Source organism: Biomphalaria glabrata, chromosome 14 (assembly GCF_947242115.1).
Source record: "Biomphalaria glabrata chromosome 14, xgBioGlab47.1, whole genome shotgun sequence".
Taxonomy (NCBI): Eukaryota; Metazoa; Mollusca; class Gastropoda; family Planorbidae; genus Biomphalaria; species Biomphalaria glabrata.
In genome coordinates this window covers 29,877,298-29,896,636 of record NC_074724.1, presented here as the reverse complement: position 1 = coordinate 29,896,636, position 19,339 = coordinate 29,877,298, and the positions used below count along the sequence as shown (strand labels likewise).

General features: G+C 36.1%; 1 protein-coding gene across 2 annotated transcripts in view; it reads right to left on the bottom strand.

Annotated features, from left to right (window-relative positions):
- Positions 1-19,339, bottom strand: part of LOC106071282 (uncharacterized) — a 162,627-nt gene that overhangs the window by 93,857 nt on the left and 49,431 nt on the right. The window contains exon 1 of one of the 2 annotated variants that reach the window (XM_056010358.1): positions 14,938-15,078. The exons of the other annotated variant lie outside the window; for it this stretch is intronic. The gene's annotated coding sequence lies outside the window, so the exon portion shown is untranslated. Of the gene's footprint in view, positions 1-14,937; positions 15,079-19,339 lie in introns of those variants that run through there. 2 annotated transcript variants of the gene reach the window in all.

Sequence of the window (19,339 nt, the reverse complement as noted above, 5' to 3'; positions counted from 1 at the left end):
GTAATTACCCATATTACAGCTAAGGCTTCTCTTTCAATGACACTATATTTTTTTTCTGCCTCTGATAATTTTCTGCTTACATATAATATAGGATGTAAGTTATCATAGTTCTGCATTAAACAACCACCAATAGCATTACCAGATGCATCAGTTGTGACATAAAATATTTTGTCTTTATCAGGTAGTCTTAATATTAATTCATGACTAAAAACATCTTTAATTCTGTCAATAGCTTTCACACATTCCTCATTACAGACTACTTTTTGAGGTTTTCCTTTTTTAAGTAAGTCATTTAATGGATTCACTATTTCTGCTAAGTTCTTTATAAACTTTCTGTAATAATTTACTATTCCCAATATGCTTTTAATTTGTCTTTTTGTTGTATTTATTTCAATATTAAGTACTTTCTTTATGTTATCTTCAATAGGGCTAATCATGTTGTTATTTACTTTATGTCCTAAAAAAATTATTTCCTCCAATCCTATTTCTACTTTTTCTGCTTGAATTGTAAGTCCACTTTCTTTTATTATTTTGAATACTTCTTTTACATCTACCAAATGTTCCTCCCAACTATTATTAAAAATACATATGTCATCCAAATAGCAAATAACATTTTCTTTGTTTCCAATTATCATGTTCATCATTCTATTAAATGTGGCAGGTGCATTTACTAATCCAAAACTCATATAATTCCATTGAAAAATACCATATGGTGTTACAAATGCTGTGTAAGGTTTTGCATTTTCTGTTAAAGGTATTTGCCAATAACCTTTAGTTAAATCCAATTTAGTAAAAAATTTTGCTCCATTTAATTTATGTAAAATATCCTCTATATTTGGCATTGGATATGGGTCAAATTCTGTGATGTTGTTAAGTTTCCTATAATCAATACATAACCTTATATCTCCATTCTTCTTTTTGGCTATCACAATTGGTGAAGCATAAGGAGATGTTGATGGTTCAATTATACCTGATTCTAGTAAATTGTCTATTTCTTTCTTTACTTTGTCTTGTAAATGTAGCGGTATTCTATATGGCTTAAGCTTGATAGGTTTTGTGTCTGTTATTTTAATGTCATGTTTAATAATATTAGTTTTTCCTGGTATGCTGGAAAAAATTTCTTTGTATTCCTGTATTATTTTAGTTATATCTTTTGACTTTTCCTTAGTTAAATTATTAAGATTAATCTTTTGCCAAGTTTGATTCTCTTTTGTTTCTATTACAGGTATTTCCTTAATATCATTTTCATTGTGATTTTCATTTGTTATTATCATCAAGCATTCTTCTCTTTCTGAAAATTTATTTTCTATTTTCTCCTGAATGTTTTGTATTAACTCATCTTCTCTATCATGATACAGTTTCAAATTATTTATGTGATATGTTTTAATTTTCCCATTTATTTCAATTTGATAATTCACATCACTAATTTGTTTTATCACCTTAAATGGACCTTTCCATTGTTTACCAATTTTATTTTTCAGGTCATTTATCAATATTAATACATTGTTTCCTACTTCTAGTGTTTTCAATTGTCTTTTCTTATTTAGATTCTCATGAGCACTTTGTTTGTACTTCTTATTGTTGTTATATGCTTGAGTCCATATTTCTTTCAATTCTGTTGTGATTGTTGTTTCACTGTCATTATTTAATTTATTCTCATTGCCTATTAGATTTTCTTTAAAAACATCTAATTCATCTCTGGGTTTTCTTCCATGTATTATTTCATATGGTGAAAATTGTGTTGCTTCATGGATGTTGTTTCTATGAGCAAATAGTACATAGTTAATGTAATGATCCCACTTGTTCTGATTATTCTGAATTATTTTTGTTAGTGATCTTTTTAATGAACCACCATATCGTTCACATAAACCGTTACTCTCTGGGTGGTAAACCGAAGAGTATATGTGTTGTATATTGTATTGTTTAGTCCATTTCTTAAATTGTTCTGACTTAAACTGAGATCCCTGATCACTCAATATAATTTTAGGTATACCATGTCTTGTAATTACTTTTTGAGTTATGGCATTAATGATATTCTCTGCACTTGTATTTGATAATGGGATTGCCTCTGGATATCTACTAAACATGTCTATTACTGTTAGAATGTATTTGTTATTATTTTCAGTTTGAATTAAAGGACCTATTAAATCAATAGATACTTTCTGAAATGGTGCTGTAGGTTCATCCATTTCTTGAATAGGTGCTTTATTCACTAGGCTTTTGTTAGATCTCTTTTGACATATGTCACATGAGTTTATGTATTTGTTGATTGTTGTTTTCATTTTGGGCCAAAATACTTGTTTTGACAAATTTCTATAACATTTCTTTACTCCCCTATGTGCTGCTAAATTATTATCATGTGTCATGATTAAAACATCTTTCCAATATTTCTGTGGTAAGACAAGTTGTTTTATTTTCTTGTTATCATTACTTGTTTGTCTAAACAATATTTTATTCTCTATACAAAATTTTTCCATTGGATTATTATTGTTTTTATCTGATATTCTTGAATATATTTTCCCAATAATATTGTCATTCATTTGTTCTAATGCAAATTTGGGTGTTGTTTCTTTTTCACTTTGAGATATTTGTGTTTCAAGACTATTTTGTGTTTCATTTTCTATCTCTCTTTCCTTAACATCTGTATTTTCTATTTGTATTACATTACTGGTTTCTTTTTCTTTATCATTACTTATTACATTTATTGTATTTTCCTGTTTCTCATCTTTTTTATCCATTGATCTTGTTATTATCATACTTGTTATATTTTGTGTTTCTATGTTTTCATGATTTTGTCTTATGTTTTTGTATTTGTTTTGCCAGTCTTCTAATTCTTTTCTTGAACATTCTTTAACTCCTTTTATGTTTCCTACTAACATATCATATCTCATTTCTGGTATTGCAATGCCATCACAATAACCAGTGAAAAATGGAGTTTCAATGTATACCCTTATAGCTTTAAATTCCCTTACGGTGCCATCTGCTAATTCTACTTTCCTAGTAAACCCTTTATACCAATGAGGTTTGACAAATTTAGTTTTTACTGCCAAAGTGTTACAACCTGAATCCCTGATTAATTCCACCGGAATTCTATCTACAAACCCTGGGTACACTGCAAAATTGTTCCTATTTCCTTCCATGAAATATATCCTATCTGTACCTTTATTTTTGTATTCCCTACTGTAACTCCTATTTCTATAATTTCCCCTGTCATTCCTATCTCTACTCCTATATCTACTGTTATTTTGTTCATTGTATCTATTTCTACTTCCAGACCTACTATTCCCTCTTCTACAGTTAGCTGCTATATGACCTTTTCCTTGACATTTAAAACAGGTTATTTCACTATATTTTCTATTTCCACTATTTGATCTATTTCTATTTCTATCAACATTTTCTTTGGTGTATCCTATTAAATCTACTTTGCTCTTATCTCTATCAGAAAATGGTTTATTTGGATAAGCATTTTTGTATACTCTCATTATCTCTGTTATTTCATCTATAGTTTTTGGATTTCTTTCTCTAATAAAAGATTGTAATTGAGGATCACATTTATTTATAAAGTTGTCCACTAGAATAAAAATTTTTAATCCTTCATAAGAGTTATTCACTTTTTCTAATTTTACCCACTTATTGAAGAAATCCTTTTCCATATTAATGGTAGTTTGGGGTTCTATTTCTAATGATGGTATATTGTCAAAATATTTCTTTCTAAAAGTTGTAGCATTATGACCATAGGCATTCAGTAACTCTCTTTTTAAAACCTGATAGCTATCATCAATATGATGGTCATGATTTTGGCATATTGTTAGAGCTTGACCATGAACAAAGTCTATCAGTATTTCAGACCACTCTTCTTCAGGCATATTAAATGTAGACATTTTTGCCTCATATCTTTTCAGGAAATCACCAATGTCATCCTTCTGTTCATCAAAACTTTGTATCTTTCTCTTTAGCCATGTTTGCGAATTAGGGTTGTCTCTTTGTGTGGTAATATTATTTGAGTTATTTGTGTTATTTCTTTGTTCAGTTTGAGCTCTGGCTTGTGCTGCATCCAATCTCATCTTCTCCATTTTAGCTTCATGTTCTCTAATTTTTTCTCTTTCTTTGTCTTGCCTTTCTATCTCTTCTTTCTGTCTTTGACGTTCCGTTTCTTCCCTCACAACTTGCTGTACATAAGCTGCTAAGTCCTTTCCTTTTAACTCCATGGCCTTTCCATCCTGCATAGCTGTTTCCTTAACCTCCTTAAGGTCCACATATGATGATGTAGCCATTGTGTTTTATATTTTATATATATATTTTTACTTAGCCTATATTGGTTATGGCTATACTTTAAATTTATTTTATATTTAGGTTTTTATACCAGTTTTAAGTGTTATGTCTCTATCTATAGATTTAGTAAATGTGTAAGTCTAGTCTGAGTTATTATGGTTATATTCAAATCTGTATATTAGGTCTAGTATCACACAAATTTAAATCTAGTATATTATAGTATGTATAATAATACTATTTAGATCTATAGTTATCAAGAGCACTATGACTTTTAGATCTAGTATGAATAACTATGATCAATTTTAAAACCTGGTATGACTGAAGTCACAGTGAAGTGTTTAGAGTAAATTCAAAGACTGTCTAGAGTCTAGATCTAGAGTAGATTATGGTTCTATTTAACCATATGAAACAAATATGTTTATACAATGTCCAATATATCTTCAACAAGATATATATATCTAAAATGTACTACCTTCATTCATCTTTCAATTAATAATATTTCAAATTAGAGTCTAGATGATTTAATTGTACCAAAGAGATGTACAACAATTTGTAGATCTATATTTAGCCAGACGACAGTGTTTGACTACATAGCCAGTTTCGGCATTATTCTCATGGCAAAATCATATTTGATTTTAACCGCTCAAACTAAAATTATTTTAGTCTGATTCACAGTAAAAGAATCCTACCCGCACTTTCTATCATTAAGTGAAAAAAAAATTACAGATCTAATTAAATTAATAAAAATAAATAATTTAAAATAATATAAACAAATGAAATAATTAAATGAGACTATCGCTATGGGTTGGGATATGACAATATGGTACACAATGATAACGTCACGAAGTAACTAGGCAACAACGGATATGACGTTTACACAAACAAAACAAATTACAATCCTAAACGTATAATATAGCTTTTCATCTAAATTATGTCTTTACCCCGAACGGGTTTAAGGCTTCAGCACCACCTGAATTTACTCAGGCTAACATACCAAATTTAGACAAAATCTATTTCTAAGGGCAATCTAAACATATACTAATAAGAAAAATGGCACTTAGCTTTTGATAAGAAAGATCCCTTTGTTCGGACTCCCGAATATGCTAGATCACAACAAATTCCACTGCCTCTCTTCCAGTTCTGACTCTGTTCTCCGGTGCTACCAGTATCCCACGTAATGCCACAGATGTCCTGATATGCCACAGCAAAATGTCTCAGTTTCTTCGACGACTGTTGATGACCGTATGTGTAGTTCCGACGACTTTGTGTACACAGTTACTGACGAATAGGTTAACGGTTCTTCTGGCGATGACTTGATTTGTGTAGACGACCACTGACAAATAACAGTCTCTTGACGGCAACTTGATCTGGACGACTGACGAATAACGAATTTCTTGACGATGACTTGATCTGGGCTGACGAATAACGGCTTTCTTGACGATGACTTGATCTGGGCTGACGAATAACGGTTCTCTAAAATAGTTCACTGCTTCTGCTGCTACTCTGGTAGTACGACGAAGTTTGCTGTTGTACTCTGCTTCACTAGACCAAACTGTCCAATGTAGACTAGGTGAAACCAAGGTCACCTCCGACGACGTTCCGTTAGACGATTAACGGTTTTCAACGAAATTAAGTGGATGTAGCTGTTTCCACAACTTCACTGCTAACAAGTCTAGATATGGTCTAGACCGACGTATACTAAATAAATCAATGTTCAGTAATGATACATACAACTTTACTAACCTTCCAAAGGTTAAACACAGTGACCGTTATAAAAGTAGCAAGCAACCGGTTCAATGAGCAAACTGCTCCACAAGAATCTCTCCAAGGGTAAGACGACAGAGCGATTTCGATTTAGTTAGCTACCAAACTTGTAGTACTCACAATACTTCTGACAGCGGGCAAACTGTCCTTCTCGAAACTGACGAGGTAAAACTTGATACTCGATGTGGCTCCTATGACGAAGAAAAAATATGTCCAACAGGTTCACTAACGATCTCTCACCCGTTATGAATGAACGGTTTCTCTGGTTGTAGGTCGATTCAGCATATGAAGATCAGGCTTTGATAATATACTGGTTAAGTAGACCAGACGTTGCGATGATTACTGTCCTGACGAAGGTCACCCTGAGTTAACGGCTCGTTGAACGTGCGATCAAGAACATGTAGATCTAGAACAAAGCCACTCTGCGATGATGCTGTGTTCAGCCGTGCTCCGATGAAACTTTATAACTTCGAGTGCACGACCCTCACCTGAGTAAACGTTCAGCTTCGATGTCCGGTTCGAGGTTCGTCGGGCTTCGAGGTTCGGGCTTCGAGGGTCGGGGTCGCCACTGTGATGTTGCTAGTTCAGGCTGTCTTGAAGTCAACCAATTACTCTGCAATCGTTTGGGTGTAATTGTTCGGGTGTATTACGTGTAGTTGACCAACAACACAAACAAGAACTATACAACACCTGTTTTAACAAGTGAAGAGATGTAGTCGACTCTGACGAACAAGTTCACATGGATTTATTCTGATAAAAGGCCACAGTAGAAGTCTCTGTCACTAAACACGTCGTTACCCTGGAGTGTTCTATCGCTAACTGATTTTCCGGTCTCTAACCCAACATATCCCAAACGTCACTAGTCCCGTTCAATATGCGTCTTCTATGGTGCGTCGCTAAATAACTAACCTATATAAATACGGTGTCTAACAATATATATATATATATATATATATTTGATAAAGCCCTAAACTTTCAGAACTATGGGGCCCCTTGTAAGACAATTCTTCCTATGCTCTTTCTTCGAAAATATTGAAAATATCCCTCTAACTTTTTTTGGGGGGGCCCTGGTCAAGCTAGGGCCTCTGTTATAGCTTATTATGTCTATATGTAAATCCAACACTGATTGTATAATATATTATCATTTGTACATATTAATATCACTATTTTTTATCACAAATACACTCTAAATTTAATTTAGTATTGGGATTGAAGTAGAAAATATTAGTACTTTTGGTCACTTGTTTGGTAAATACGAAGATGTTTTCCACAATTGTTGAGATTAACGATTGGTTGTTGTGGCCCTGTAGCGTGCGTATCAAAATGCTAACAGCTACCTTGTTGTGTGTAACTGTGGTGTAACACCTTGTATCAACATACACCAACGCTACGAGAATGCGGCCTGAAACAGATACAGCTGAAGGAACAGAGGAGTTCTTGTTCATAACTGGGCGCCGTGGTGGAGGGAGCGGGGGGGCTAATTATAAAGAAGTTGACAAGTACCAGGAAGTTACAACGTTGTTACATAGTCAGACCAATGTTTGGCGTGTAGCGCCCCTCTCCCCATTGAGCTACTCAATGCGACCCAACCATCCCTCTCAAGCTTAGCAAACATATAGAATAACATACAGATTTTATTTTAAGGGGCTGAGTGGTAAATGTGTTCAACTTTTGATCTGAGCGGCCTCGAGTTTGAGCCCCGATGAAAACTTGGATTTCGAATTTCGAAATCTTTAGGCGACCCTGAGTCCAGGTAACTTTACTTGTGGATAATAAAGGCGGAAGGTCGTTGATCTGGCCACTTGACACCCTCGTTAACGGTGGCCACAGAATCAGATGATCATTACACCATTCAGTCGTAAGGTCTTGAAGGAATACTTTACTTTTTACTTTACACATTTTTTTCTCTATAGGAGGTAGATGAACTGCCCAGTTGTTTATATGAGAGGAACTGCCCAGCTGTTTATATGAGATGAACTGCCCAGCTGTTTATATGAGAGGAACTGCCCAGCTGTTTATATGAGAGGAACTGCCCAGTTGTTTATATGAGAGGAACTGCCCAGTTGCTTATATGAGAGGAACTGCCCAGCTGTTTATATGAGATGAACTGCCCAGCTGTTTATATGAGAGGAACTGCCCAGTTGTTTATATGAGAGGAACTGCCCAGTTGTTTATTTGAGAGGAACTGCCCAGTTGTTTATATGAGAGGAACTGCCCAGCTGTTTATATGAGAGGAACTGCCCAGTTGTTTATATGAGAGAAACTGCCCAGTTGTTTATATGAGAGGAACTGCCCAGTTGTTTATAATGAGAGGAACTGCCCAGTTGTTTATATGAGAGGAACTGCCCAGCTGTTTATATGAGAGGAACTGCCCAGCTCTTTATATGAGAGGAACTGCCCAGCTGTATATATAAGATGAACTGCGCCTAGAAATTAAATTTCCCAGTCTTCACCAGGATACGAACCCGGAACCTTCTTGTTCTGAAGCCAAGCGCTTTACCGCTCAGCCACCGCGCCGCAATCGAGAAAGTGGAAAGTGAGAAGTGGGAAGCTAGATTTTTCATTATTCCTAAGTGTATTAGTTCAGAGTTTCTGGGTATCTGACATTAGTTGGGTAGAGTTGGGGGAAAGTAAAGGCGGTTGGTCGTTGTGCTAGCGACATGACACCCTCGTTGACATCATCTGCCCTATAAAACCACAAGGTCTAAAAGGGGGACATTACTTTTTTTTTTATACTTTTCGATCCTAAAAACCTCCACATTCTATTTAATGCGAAGTCTAACTTTACTTTTAGCTCTCTTCAGCTTTTAAAAAACGAGCTGTATTTAGCTTTACACCAAGGGCAGAAGTCTGTTTCTAGAGAGATAGTCTACAAAACAACTTCCGTTGTTAGTAGCAACAATCGACGCCTTTTATCCCTTGACACGCCCATTCACAAATATTGCCCAGAACATATGCTGATTTTATTATACTCTCGTAAGGAAAAAACATTATGACGTCTAAGTTACGTGTTAATAGTTTATCTACCACTCAGGTGTGTGTGCGTGTGTCTGTGTGTGCGTGTGTAGGTGTGTTGTTTTTATTTTAGAATTAAAATGAAAAGTTTTTTTGTTTTTTTTTTACTTAGTTTAAACCCCCCCCCAAAAAAGTTGAAACAAGAAATGTGGTCGTAACAGGTTTCCTGCACGGCAATGTTAATTCGCTGGGGTAACTCCAACATAAATCTCATCAGAATCTGCTCCATGTATCCCCCCCCCCCCCCAAGCCCTATCGCATCACTCTCGCTTGGACACGCAGAGAGTTCCCTCCCTCCACAGACACTACCGAGGAGGCAAAGCAAATCGGATCAAGTGTTCAGATTAGCGTCGGACTTAATTAACTAAGAGAATAGGAGACAACAAACCGGAAGAGCACGTGGGAGGGAAAGGTCAACCAATGGCTGCTTCCGTTTTGAAAGTTTTGAAAAGAAATGGCGGGAATGGTTAACATTTGAAACATTGTAATCTCTTTTAAAATAAAAACTTAGAATGGCTATTTAGAAAAAAAAACACGATGCTTTCTTATTGTCATATTTACACGTATTAACATTGCTGATATCTTGAATGGCAATCAAATCAAAAGATGTACAAAAATAATCACGGAATAAACTATTTATATTTTAAAAATCTCTCCTGCATGGCACAGTACCAGGCGAGCAAAACTGAGGGTACTGAAAAGAAGTGGATGTCATCAGTCAAAGAATGGACAAGTCAATCCCTCGCCAGAGTCACATGCAGCGCTGGACTATGATAAGTGGCGTGACGTTGAATTATAAAATAATAGTTGTAAAAGAGTTAACAGTGGTGCACTAAGGGATCTACGATAAAGAAAAATCATTAACAAACATAAAGTGAATATTTTTGAGTTATCCAACATTAGACATTAGGCTACTTTAGTATGATTTTAAAAAAAAATGTTTTACATATTTTGGATGTTTCGTTAGAGTTGAATATAATTTACTTTTTTAGTACAAACCTCCCGCAGGACGACAGGGGATGGGATTGAGCATGCTCAGGCAACCCATTCCATGCTCTAATAGGCTTATGGAAGTTTATGGAATTTATCCAAAATAACAATATACCCCATCGTTATATCAACCGAGGGGATAATAACAACTGACCTCACAGATACCCTTAAGGCCCTTTGCATTCTTAGGAACATTCTCGTTGCCTGTCAGAGGGCGGTACTGCTGCAGACCTGCCACATCACCAGAAAATTTCTCAATGGAAACTGATAAAGGAACTACAATTAATTTTGTTTCTCTCTAACGAATACTCGTTCGTTTCTAACATAATAATAACAATACTGATATTATTAAACTATTATAATATTTTACTATTATTATTATGTTATAAAAAAAACTATTTATGTAGATGTTGATAAATTAATACAAGTAGACACAAATAAGTTGTATAAAGTAATCTAAGACACATGGTGCCAACAACGAAGATGCTACGAAGAAGAACACAAATGTATATTAAGTAAATCGGAGAAATCCATTTTGTATTTTCACCCGAAGAGAAAAATCTATTTCCTATTTAGACGCAGGCTGTCCCCCAGGTTGGAAGAAGTATTCATTTGCATACGATGATTCTCTTACAGAATCAATACAAACCTATATAAATATGTTCTAGTTTGATGCTACTTACATTTATTTTGTGGCCAGTGAATGACTGTACAGTTTTGTTTATTTTGGTAAGCTTTTATCAACGACTACATATGATTGGTATGCAAATCATTATTAAAAATAACAAAATCATTATTTAGTGCTCTGTAGGTTTAATTTTGGATTCAGTTTCTAGATCTAGTAGTTTAAAATAGTGTGTACAAAAAAAAAGTTATATAATTATAAAAAAAATACTGAATTTACATTCCACTTTCTACTTTATTAAAAACTAGTGGTATGCACCGGTTACGCCCGTTTATTTGTTCTCAGGTTTTTTATTGTTTATTATAGTCGGAACAACCCCCCCCCCTTTTCTATTTTTTTTAATTTTAATAAATGGATCTCATTTTATCGATCAACCTAACATACTTTTTAAGCCTGTGAATTAGTGTAAATATAACTATAAAATTTCACGTCTCTCTCTTTCTCTCTATCTTTCTCTCTTTCTATCTCTCGCTCTCTGAAACCACATTTTGTTTTTTGTTTTTTTACCTGCGCGTCGTAATTTCTCCCACATAGACTTTTGAATTGATTAACCCGCTTCATGATGCGCCCCCGACACATACACGCTCTCATATTTTTGGCCCGTTGATTTTAGTAGCACTTTAACTTATCTCTCCCTCCACCCCCCTCCCCCCGCCAACAATAAAAAGTGAGTCCTTCCTAGACATTCCCGTTCCCATTTCTCCTAGAATTTTGTTTTCTAAATAAAAAGAAATATTAATTTTGGTTTTATTCATTGTAATCATGTATTTGACCACTTTTGAATAGATAGATCTAGATTGATCTTTTCAATGCTCTCAGGATTTGTTGTTGTTGTTGTTATTTTGTCAAGGTGTTACAAAGTAGCATTAACTGCTCTCTCTCTCTCTCTCTCTCTCTCTCTCTCTCTCTCTCTCGCGCGCGCTTTCTCATTAAATCTATGTTCTGTTAATAAATTAAAGAGGTGTTGGGAGGTGGGGGGGGCGAGAGGGGTACTCAGCATTACAAAAATTATAAAAGGGGTACACATAGGTCAAACTTTTGGAAAACATTGGCCTAGATGTACGAAATAACAGATAACGCGTTGCAGTAGCCATAGAGGCACGAGACGGGTGTATGGTCATCACATGGACCAACTCAGGTAAAGACTTTTATCCATTCAAGCCAAGCGACCCTTTGATGCTAGGCTAACTCTTTAAAGGGATCAAGGTAGTCTCCAGTGGAAAGCAATTAACAAGGAATTTTAGCGATCAGTCGCGTGACAGAGAATCACGTATGGGCGTGTAGGACTACCCCAACATGGAGGTCTGGGTAGAGAAGTGTAAAGATGTGTTGTTATTTTTACAAAGCTTATATCAACTCACTCTTTCTGTCTGTCTGTCTGTCTGCTAAAAAGTTTGAACATGTTTTTTTTCCTCCCATTTCCCATTCTCGGATCAAGTGAAAGTTGTGCACAATTATTCCTTGAACCTAACAAGACACGGATCATTCAAAACAATTTAACCATCTAGTTCATTTATTTGTTGGTGATTATTTATTTTGTTTGACATCGAAATAAGGTGAATAAATGCTACTTAATGAGATTTCTGGATGTATATATGGATTTAATCCCCTTATAACGCTTTGACACGTTATTTCTCGGATCAAGTTGAAATTAACATAATTATTCATAGTCGATGTCAATACTAATTGATTAACAAATGTTTTTTTAAATGATAGATTCTTGTTTTGTCAGGTAAAAGAAATAATTGTGCAAAATTTAAGCTTGATCCGAAAAAAAGATGTACACTCATTTTACCAGACAGACAGAGTGAGTTGGTATAAGCTTTGTAAAAAATCTTCCAGTCCAACTGAATCCATTCTGTGTCCAGTCTGTGCGGCTTCATTAGTCTTGGTGGCTGAAATTTAAAAGGCTGTGAGAAAGAGACAAAGAGAGAAAGCCGATGCATTAGTCCTTTCTCTTCCGTGGCATTGGTGAGTTGAAAGTGTGTATCTGAGTGATAGGTTTCTGTTCTGGTTATCTGCACTCGGAAAGCACAAACTTAGCTCGAGTGAAATCTCTGGTCGTCAAACCAGCGGCGTAGCATCCATGGTGCGAAGGAGGTTCAATGAACCCGGACCCATGGCGAATAGGGGGCTCACAAAGGTACTTTAAAAAATTGAAAAAAAAAAACAACTAAAGTTATTGCCATACGAATTTAAATGTACCGATCATTATATAACTTAGTGATAATATAGTTCTAACATACATATAGCAAAAAAAAAAAGTGATATAACTAATGAATATAAACGCGATGATTACCATTGAGACCGATCTCTGCTTGAGACAGATTTCTGCTTGAGATAGATTTCTGCTTGAGACCGATCTCTGCTTGAGACCGATCTCTGCTTGAGACAGATTTCTGCTTGAGACCGATCTCTGCTTGAGACAGATTTCTGCTTGAGACAGATTTCTACTTGAGACAGATTTCTGATTGAGACAGATTTCTGCTTGAGACAGATCTCTGCTTGAGACTGATCTCTGCTTGAGACAGATCTCTGCTTGAGACAGATTTCTGCTTGAGACAGATTTCTGCTTGAGACCGATCTCTGCTTGAGACCGATCTCTGCTTGAGACAGATTTCTGCTTGAGACCGATCTCTGCTTGAGACAGATTTCTGCTTGAGACCGATTTCTGCGTCGAAGGGCGCGGGGCGACCTAAGTCTAAGCAATCGTCTAGGAAGTGCATTAAATGTAAAGACTCCATTACTTCTAGAAAGTAGTACTGAGAAAAGAATGTTTTGTTTTGTTTTTAAATGTACTGATTCTTATTTGACGGCTAGATTTGTTGTTGTTTTACTCGATATAGGGGAGTGGGGTCCACAAACCTATACTTGCACCCTGGCCGACGAGTACTTTGCTACGCCACAGGGTTAAACGGTTTAAACCATCCAGCAGAAATATCCTTGCTCTACTTATCGATTTTAGTGTTATTATTGCAGGCATAGATCTCTATGAAGAAGTAATTTTATTTGATCACTGCCCCCTCTTAAATTGAGCAGCACTGACGGAGACGAGGGGAAAGTATTTCCTGTCCCATCCAGCATCTTTACCAGCAGTGACGTAATTTCCTGTTATGACATAAACTCACAACCATCTGGTGTGGCTAAAAAAAAAAGCAAACACAAAACACCCATTTATTTAGCAGAGCCTCGTTTTGACAATTTAGTTTCCGGAGAGGAGAATCCGTATTTAAAAAAAAAACATAAAATAAACCCAGCGCGGAATCGTCTGCCACGTGCGTCTGTTTGTTTTTGTCAGGGCGTTGAATGGGGATGTGTGACTCGATGGAGTCCCCGTGTCCCACTGCTAGGGCGCCTAGCAATCCCCAGCTGGCGCTAATCGTTTCCGAGGACCCGACCCTCCCAATCGTCGATTCTAGACTGATAATGACATCCAAGAGAGAGAGAGAGTGGAAAAAGAGAGAGAGTTTGAAGAGCAGGACCGGCTTTATACCTGAAAAGGCCCTAAGTTATTTGTGGGCAAATTGTTTATATTTACTGGGTTCCACTAATAGACATTTAAAAAGTATGTAGATAATGATACAATAAATCTTAAAAGAAATGATATATTCCGTAAACAATTCTTTAAATAAGTTTACAGCAGTCAATCACTGCACATGAATCTAATACACTTACACATTACACATACAGTACCCACATCAGATACACACATCACGTACAATCATACATCAAATACGCTCATAAATCACACATACAGCGCCCACATCAGACACACGTCAGACACATAAACACTCAAGCATCACAAATACAGCACCCATTGTCAGACATACACATCACGTACAATCATACGTCAAATACACTCAAACATCACACATGCAGCGCCCACATCACACATACAGCGCCCACATCAGACATACATCACACACACACAATACACATACAGCCCCCACATCATCCCCACACATCGCATATATCCCACACATCAAACAGACATCAAACAAACACACATTACACACACACACACACACTAATCACACAAACACAAATCTCCCACCCTCTCTTTTTGTTCTATAAACCTATCAAAGGAAGACTTTTTTTTTTCTACGGGTGGTGAATATAGGAAGAGAGATCTGTTAAGAGCATGGGGTAAAAATCAGCTCTCACCCAGGGCGCCAAATATGCCAAAACCCTCACTGCATGAAAAGACATACCTCTTTTATGGCGATATTTGATTAGGCCCGACAGCCTCAGATCTGACGCCATGTCTGGGGTGGCTCATATAAGCATCTGATCATACATTTGATGGACAGGCTTGGTCAGCAGGGACGAAAAAAAATGTACGTTTCCAACTGTAAGATAAACCTTCAATTAATTGTTAGGTAGACTCGATAGCCTTAATATGTAGGGCTATGTAGGTAAACAAAGATATTTCCGGACTTTGCATTTTATATTATTTCTGACCTATTTTCATCTATCTATCTATCTATCTATCTATCTATCTATCTATCTATCTATCTATCTATCTATCTATCTATCTATCTTTCTGTCGGTCCGTCTGTCTGTCTGTCTGTTTCTCTTTTTCTCTCTCTCTCTCTCTCTCTCTGCTCTCTCTCTTTCTGAGTGTGTGTTCCCTGTCTAAATGTGATTCTGTCTATCTGTCTCTACAATAGATGCTAAGCTGTCAGATGTGATTGAACGAAGAAGAATGACCAGTACCTCCCAGACCCTATAGATTGTAGTTGACCTATCAGATATGAAGGCAAACAAATGAGAGTTATTGGCACTTGAATGGAGTTAGCCCAGTTGATTTACGATCACATTTGGGGGGTGGGGTGGGAAGGGGGGGGGGTGTTGTCTTCCAACTTCCAACCAACGGCTATGTTTGTGAGTTAATCAGAGGACAAGATAGACAATTTATTCTGATCCATACATAAGTAATAAACATATAAAACAACCTAAGCCTGGGTAGGAGCCTTTAGTGGGAGGAGAAAGTTGCAGCTACTTAGTGATGACAAAGAGATCCATTTAAAACAGTTCAGTCAGGTGTCTTAAGTGAAAAAGAAAAAAAAAAGGTTTGCTTTTGATGTGCAACAAATTTGTATTAGAAAGCCCAAGTTATCATCAAACAACCTGAAGGCTCTGTGGGAAGTTTTATAGATCGAATGTTGCATTGAAATGGATTGTAGATGTATCGCCTATTGGATATTTTGATACTAAGGTTATTCAGAGTAATTATTATACTTATATCAACTCTGTCTCTCTGTCTGTCTGTCCCCTTCTCGGATCAAGTTGAAACTTTACACAATCATTTATTGCACCTAACGAAACACGAATCAATTAAAATAAAATTAACGATTTAATCAATTAATTATTAGTAATTAATTATTTTGTATGATATTGAAAAAGGGAAATAACTTCTGCATTATTATGAGATAAAGCTGTAAAGAACTATTAAATATGTTCTTCCCTGTAGATACGCTTTTTTTTTAAAAGTATTTTATATTCTGCTTGTATATAAATTTGATTTCATTCTACAGTGTTAAAAAAGTGTACTAAATTATTATATGGTTTCAACAATGTGTTCTGTAAGCCGGATACACCAAATATCTTGCTATATAGGGATTTGCCTCCATTGTTTTGGGGAATTCTTCAAAGATAAATATATTTTAAATTGATTATTGGGGCCTGCTAATTTGTATCTAGCTCTACGTTAATGGTTAGAAAGAATTGAAAGACTTTTTATATGCTATTTTGTAATGCGCTTAATAAAATAGTAGATAACTGAAGCTTCAAAATAAATTTCCAGAGAATAGATTTTAAAGTTCTCCGTAAGTTTAGTGGAATAATCATGATGAAAATATCAGGCTTTGCTAGTGGATTAAGGCGAGTCATGTGTTTGTGGCTTATGGAGATAAGATATCTAGATCATGTTTATTGGCAACCTGAAAACCCAAGCGCCAATCCTTGTGCTAACAAGTCGAATTTCAAAGAGCTCTTTAATCAAAATCTCCACAACTAAGGCTCGTCTCTGCACAGTATGGAAGAGCACTTCCCTGTGCCTGACAGAGTGTTGACTTCTAAAAGTACATTTGTCTTTTTCGGTGGTATCTGATACCCAACATTTTCGGTAGCATTTAATTTCGAAAGGCTTGAATTCTTCTCCAAACGTCAGCGCTCAGTGTCCAACTTTCACAACCATTGACAAGAGTACTGAGAATACAAGCCGCAGTTAAAACAAGGAAAAGAGATCACAGTAAAAACATGGAACATAAATTAGTGTAAAAACTTCCGTCACATCCCGGAGACAGGGGCAGAGAACACTGCATAGTGTGTTATCATAATGTTACTAGTAAACTTGTAAATAATCCTTCTTTGGCACTGCCTGAAAACAGAATTCACTATAGTCTTCTATGTCGTTGGTTTGTAGCTCCAAACAGCTATAGAAACTATAACATTTAATTTAAACCCTGATCTCAGTAATTACCATAAAGAGTGTAGACTGCTCAGACATAGCACTAAGTCAGGGGTTCTCAACCTGTAGATCGCGACCCCCTTGGGGGTCGATTGACAATTTGCCAGGGGTCGCCTAAGACCATTGAAAATATGGATTGTTGTTGTCTCTTCTTCTATTGCTGTATGTGTGTGTGTATGGGGGGGGGGGTTGAGGCAGAGTGGGGGAATGTAAAAAGGAGTCGCCGAGCATAAAAGGTTGAGAACCGCTGCACTAAGTGGTCGCTTCTATTCACATGCAGTGGCTTCCCAACACCATGGCGGAATTCTGTTTCAACTTTATTGTAATTTAGTCTAGGACTAGTCACGTGATAAATGTTTCATTCCCAGCCCTGGAGAGCTCTTCTCGCACCAACCAATCAACACACATGTAGAATTAAGCTATTAAGACAATGGGAGTCCTTTGGCCGTCTGACCCAAGATTCTATTTTACGGCCCTTATCTGGTCCCTTTTATGACTTCCGGCTGGTCATTATGTGTTAAAAATGTTATTATCCTAAATGGCAGATAAATCTCATAACGTCATGACCAGGTCGTGGACCATGGTTAGTTCGAGAGGCAAGATAATTTCATCATGGCTTTTTTCTTTTCCCTTCACTATCCACCGGAACGCATTAGTATTAAAAGCCATTACGACAAGAATTATGTCGCTTCTTTATAGCCTTCGTGGCGCTACAAAAACGTTGTAGACTAGATGGTAACAACATCATTTTTTTGTCTTTTTATTATTTGGGTTGATTTTTGGTTGCTTCATATTTCTTTGGTTGTTTTTGTAGCAAAACCTCAATTCAAGTAAGGACTTCATGGAGGAACCTGAAAGGAACCTGTGTGTAACGTGGACACGGATCTCAAAAATGGCTGTAACAATTTTCCTAGAGGATTTGATGTATATCACTAGGAAAAGAATTACTAGCTCTTGGTTAGAGAACTAGGTCTAGATCTACATCTGAAATTGGTCTTGAAAGAACTTTCGCGTTTTTGAAAGAACTATCGCGTGTGGGAATTTCCGAATATAAGATATTATTGATTCAAGAGTTTAATGTTCAGGAAAATTTCGCGAATCGTCTTCTAAGTCTAGATCTAAAGGCATATCATCGAAATATTATAGAGTCTAGTAGATCTATACATTCGCTCTATAAGTTTTATAAAAAAAAAGTTTGTAATATGCAAATTTTGTTTTTGTTCGTTGTATAAGTATCATACGTTGCTTCAGAAATCGACATCGTTGGTCATTGGGCTGGCTACATGTCACCCTCGTTAATTGTGGGCCACACATGCAGATGGCCATTACATCATCTGCCCCATAGATCGCTAAGTCTGAAAGTGGAACTTTACATATTCTGTTTGTTGTTTCTGACTTGACTTGATGACTTGATCACTGACTTCAGTGACTTGATATTTGCCACCTTATCCTAAGTACGAGTTCAATACATTCATGGACAAACGAACTAGGTAACAACGATATATACTTCAGTCGACTTAAGACAAATTCCGACGGCGTTTATTTGCAGAATTGGAAGCTCGTCATATGTCTCTAAATCCTCTAGCCAAAAACCTATTCTCTCTTTATGTACTCCTAATCTGCGACGTCATCAGTCAGTGTGGTTACGTCACTGCTTCTACTGTCGCTAACTTAAGTGCACAGTTATTATTTACAAACTTAAATACTCTCTAACCTAAACCCCAAGAAAGAACATTCAATTACATCAGGGTTACTGTCTTGTCTTATAAATAACAGATACTCCTTCAAAAATAAGCTTGTTACCTTCAACGCGCATTATGTCTTAATATATTTTGTGCATGTTACTTAGAGACTAGACTCTACCAAGTCATTAGTTTTCCTGGCTGATTCATGACACCCGTTCAAGTTTAGAATGGCATTTTGCAGAGTAAACATTCAAGAGTTTGTTGGATCCGAACTAAAAGAATTATACTTACTATAATGTGGTGTTGATGTATAACAATACATAGATATGAGGTTATTTTTTTAAACCCATTTAAAAGTAGGCCTAATGATTTTCCGTATTCTCCGTGTCATATTTAATTAGTGAAGTAACTTTTTGGAATGCAGGGGTAGGTAAGCAATGTTAGCTACTTAATAAA